Source organism: Eptatretus burgeri, unplaced genomic scaffold (assembly GCF_056783735.1).
Source record: "Eptatretus burgeri isolate ZD-2024b unplaced genomic scaffold, Ebu_testis_v1 Ebu_testis_scaffold_90, whole genome shotgun sequence".
Classification (NCBI taxonomy): Eukaryota; Metazoa; Chordata; class Myxini; order Myxiniformes; family Myxinidae; genus Eptatretus; species Eptatretus burgeri.
In genome coordinates, this window is record NW_028222040.1 from 79001 (window position 1) to 84714 (window position 5714).

The following is a 5714-nucleotide window of genomic DNA, read 5'->3' on the forward strand; positions in this document are numbered from 1 at the left end:
CATACTCATTTAATAATTAAATAACTTAATTAATACATTATTATTTTCTCTCACAGGAAATTGTATCTGAAAATACTGCTTTTGCTACAACTTGGGGGAAATTGTTGGCTTGGTTGAAGACCTTGAGTGGGATGACTTTGGTGTTCCTTGGAACTCTCTGTCTTCTATGGAACTAAACCTTCAAGTTGATGAACTGGATTCAAACCTCTTATCTATTGAGGTAAGATTTTTTATTTTCCTATTTTCAAACTTTGATTGAAGCATACTCATTTAATAATTAAATAACTTAATTAATACATTATTATTTTCTCTCACAGGAAATTGTGTCTGAAATACGAAATGAAAATACTGCTTTTGCTACAACTTGGGGCGAAATTGTTGGCTTGGTTGAAGACCTTATGAGCGACCAAGACCCACAGAACGAGTTCGTCCTTGATGACCCAACCAAAGAGTTATACCTTGGAGACCAGCAAAATCCTGAAAAAGAGTTTTACAGCAATAGTACTCATTGTGAGTTATCAAGACAATACCCACTGAACAAGTTATACCTTGATGAGCCAGAATACAAGTTTTACCTTGGAGACTCACAAATTTTGAAAAAATCAGTAAATGAGTTCTGCCTTGATGGTTTAAATAACTACCTTGGAGACTCAGGAAAAGGGTTCTGCCAAGATGGTTCTAAATATGGGGCCTACCTTGGAGACTCACAAATTTTGAAAAAATCAGTAAATGAGTTCTGCCTTGATGGTTTAAATAACTACCTTGGAGACTCAGGAAAAGGGTTCTGCCAAGATGGTTCTAAATATGGGGCCTACCTTGGAGACTCACAAATTTTGAAAAAATCAGTAAATGAGTTCTGCCTTGATGGTTTAAATAACTACCTTGGAGACTCAGGAAAAGGGTTCTGCCAAGATGGTTCTAAATATGGGGCCTACCTTGGAGACTCACAAATTTTGAAAAAATCAGTAAATGAGTTATCCTTAAGAGACTTTGTAAGTTGGTTTTACTTTGAATACTTGAAATGTGGGTTCTGGATTGATAACTCACAATGTGATACATATCTTGGAAACTCAACGGGAATGTGGTTATACCTTGAAGACTTGGAAAGTTGGGTTTATGTTGGACACTTGAAACTTTTTTGGGGGCTTTTATTTATTTATTTATTTATTTATTATTATTATTATTTTATTTATTTATATTTTGGAGACTTTTGGAGTTGCTATCACTCTTTGGGATCTAAACCTATCGATGTAGTTCTTTGTCGGATGGTGCTTGATGGGAGCAAGATCAAGAAAGTTCTGGGAAGAAAGTGCAGGCTTACTCCCCCTTTCTACGTCATCAAACCTGAAAGCCTTAAAAGACAGAATTGGAAGAAGAAAAAAAAAAAACGTAAAAATATATATATATAGGTGGAAATCTCATTTTGAAAAAGACATTGTGTTGGGTGAGGATTGAGTTGGGGTTGAGATTTTGAATGTGAGGGTTGGGGTTGAGATTTTGAATGTGAGGGTTGGGACACACACACATACACACCAACAAACAAAGTTAAGCCTTGACTATTCAGTTGAGGATTCTGTGTTTGGGGTTCACAGATCTAAGAACGTCCCCCTTGACACACATTATATACTGTTATACACCTCGGACTTGGCCCTCGAGTGTCCACAACGGTGTATAGTAGGAGGGAGTGAAGCGCCAACCTATTGCTCCCATTACACACACACACACAAACAAAAGTTAAGCCTTGACTATTCAGTTGAGGATTCTGTGTTTGGGGTTCACAGATCTAAGAACGTCCCCCTTGACACACATTATATACTTGTCCCTCTAGTGTCCACAAAGGTGTATTATCTGCTTAGTTTTGTCTTTTGTAATTCCTGTGAATAAAATGAACCTAAAATCTCTTCCCCTTCCAAATCATATATTTTATAAGTCCAAGGAACTGTATCTATTACATCAACAATTTTAAAAGTTCTTTCGTCCATCGTTCAGTAAAACCCTTTTCAAAATGAGATTTCCCACCTATATATTCTTACGATATCACCAACTTTGAACTTAGGTTTTCTGACATTAATCTCTTTTTCATATTTTAATTTTGTAAATGTTTCTGATGGCTTCATATTCGTTGATGTGTGAATCGTGTCATTATACTTATCCACAATATCCTGAATAAAAGATAACCATTGTTGTGAACCGAGTTGTGTGAATTTTTATATAGTCTCTCTTTTAAGGTACGATTAAAACGTTCAACAACAACTGCCTTCCCTTCATTAAAGGTACTGTATAATGTAATACTGTTATTTTTTAGAAAATTCATAAATGTCTTGTTATAAAACTCTCTACCCTCATCAGTCCACAATTTCTTAGGTTTTCTCTTACTTTTATTAAATATCTGTTGAAAAGCTAACACAAGAGTATTACCTGTTTTGTTTTTTAAAGGGACAACCCACGCATATCTACTCCTCAAATCAATAACGGTTAAAGCATACTTGTACCCCTTATCATTATTAAGTTCAATCAAATCAGCAGACCAGATATAATCAACTTCCTTGGAATAAACTTTCCTTCTCTGAAACTTTGTGAATATTGGTTTATGTAATTCATCAGCTAATTGCTCTTCAGTCTTAATGGCATCATTAGAGCCTATAAGTTTTTTGAATTTCCAAGTCCAAGTTTCAATTTAGCACTAATCATCTTCTTCACGATGAACCTATCAACTTTTTCTCTCAAGGTTGGATTTTGTATCAGAGACAAATTATATAACATTTCTCTATCGGCTTCATGCTTTTCTTCCAATGTTGTGGTATTCCCATAATCAATATCGTGTCTCATGCACACTTCATCAACTCTATTGATTGGTTTACTCCAGGATTTAGGATTGTCTGCCTCATCTAATCTTTTATCTAAGTTTGTGCCTGGACCACAGAAAGAATAACCTGGAAGATGTAATTCCCCTGGTATTCCAGTAGTTGTAAATTTACTTCCTGATAAAAACTTTTGTATATCTCCTCCGAGTTTGTGTTTGGAGATAAATTGATTTTTTTGAACCACACACCAAACATATACCTTTTTGTATAACCCTGTTATTTTTACTTTTAATATATGAAATATTTTTAGTATTAGTTTTCTTTTACATTTGAGACAATAACTCATTTATTTATGAGAAAAATTTCTGCAGAGTGCAAAAACCTTTTTAGTTTCCAACATGCACATTTGAATCTTAATTTTTAAAACATAAAGAATCCTTAGAAATGCCTTCACTCTCTCCTCCATTTATTTAAGAAAAAACTTGAATTAAAATCTATATCTTGTCGATGCTAATAGTCTTGTTGAAAGTATTGCAAATAGACTTGTCAATTCTTTGTTTTCCTCCTCGGTGGGTTGAGTTATTTTCTGTAATACCTCTATTCTTTTTTGAATCTCACTGGTTTCCATATTTTGATATTTATTCATTCTCTCTCTTTCCTCCCTCTCTCTCTTCTCCTTTTCCTCCTTCTCTCTCTTCTCTCTTTCCTCCTTCTCTCTCTTCTCCTTTTCCTCCTTCTCTTTCTTCTCCCTCTCTCTCTTCTCTCTTTCCTCCCTCTCTCTATTCTCTCTTTCCTCCTTCTCCTTTTCCTCCTCTTCCCTCTCTTCTTCAACTCCTTCCTCATCCCTTACTATACTTGAATCGTTTACACCCCATAGAATATTATACATATATTCATCAGGATTTCTTGTTATTCCTGTATCCAAAATAATTTTTTTTACAACAGGATACCAATAAAATTTCTTTTGAATTTCTAAAAGAGCCTTACCTTTTCTTAACCTTATAATTTTTTCATTATTTAACATTCTAATTAAATCTAAAGTTGTTGGTTTATCAACATCAGCATAATGCCAATCTTTTATTGAAAACACCTCATTCTTATGTTGTAGAACATATTTATTAAAATACCGAATACCCTTTTCTTGAAGGTATGCTTGAACACAGAAATGATAATTTTCTTGAAGCCTTCTTGCTGTCATTTATGTATTAGAAATATATGTTAGAATAATATTATGGCACGAAACACCTCCCCATCTTCCCATAGTTAAATCATTTTGTATTTCCTTACTTATTATATATAATCCTGTTTTTTCTGTTTTCATGAGATAAACAAGGGCAAAACCATTATTATATTTACCCTTATTAAATTCTTTTATTTGTTGTTTACTAATCGTGGCTCCACAAAACTCATTCTCGATACCAAGTGGATAATATTCTTCCTTACGAGACTGATTTAATTGTTCCAGGTCTTCGAGGTTAATTTTAAATGACCAATTATACCCTAAATCATTCATATCATACCCCCATTGTTCTATTCTCATACAAACGATACGCCCTTCTTTATAAAAATTTATTTTAATTCGAACTGTGAATTCTGTATGACCTGGAGATAATATCAACACTTCTGTATCTTTAGAATACACAGCCGTTTTATTTAAGTATATATATTGTGATAAATCGCTTAATCTCACCAAGTCATTCGCGTCAGTCGGGCTTGGATAATTTTTTAATTTATAAGCATTTTTCATGTTAATATTTTTGTTTATATTATATTTATGTCGTTCAGCCTGTGCCTTTGTGTAATAATTTGATAAATCAATATCCAGTTCTTGAGATACACCAAAGATAGAACCATCTTTACCAACATAAGTCATTTATATTAGATTAAAAAATAATATCATAAAATTTTTTATTTTTGTTGAGTTGAAATAACACATATAGACATAATTGACCACAACACTTGGAATTTAATTCTTGGACTTGAAATGTTTGATAAACACCATTCTGTAAGAATTTTATGACTTCAACAGGTGGTGGAAGACCAAAACTATCAAAATAATATTTGTCTTGACTATTAAAAATACAAACCCAATGAGAACCGTTCCCATCATTATCTTCTAAGTTCATAATAATATTCTTTGTATGTTTCGACACATTTGTTAATTCATCTCTCATACAAATAACCACATTATGAATTTTTAATTTCTTACAATATTTGGCAAGTTGTAAATTTGATGTTGTATTCTTTCCAAATTCTTTCAACCACTCATCAATGCTCATTTATTTATTAGAAAGATATAATCCATTACCTCTTTTCGTTAATTTTACACCTGCTTGTGCTATAGAAGAAAGCATATCTCCAACTAACAATCTCGCTTTATCAGGCAGACCTTCAAGTTTTTCAGCAAAATCTACAATTACACCACTTCCACTAATTTGTTTCTCCAACTCTTTGTTATGTCTTTCCAATTCTTTTTGAGCCTGGAGTTGAGCCTTCCTTTCGTTGGCAGTTTTGACCGCTGTTGAAATACCACCCGTCAATGCTCCAACCGCACTTAAACCAGCAAATAAAGGAATTAGAAATGGGAGAAATCCTCCACTCGTCTCTCTTATTGAATATTTTTTTCAACATTGGTTTTGTCATTTTAATTTTAAGTGAGCCAGTGTCATTCAAGATTTTAACCTGTTCTCTTGTGAGCAAAACATCAATTCTTACTGCTCCTTTTCTCTGAATTGTATTAACGTTAATCGTACAAGGCTTTTGATTTTGAACACAAGATGATAGTTTATGAAGATTGATTTGATTAACATATACCCCAGTTGGTACTTTGCCACTCATTTATTTAACAAAAAAATTATGTGAGACTAATCATCACACCATTATCTGTATTAATCTGCAATTCTGTTTCTT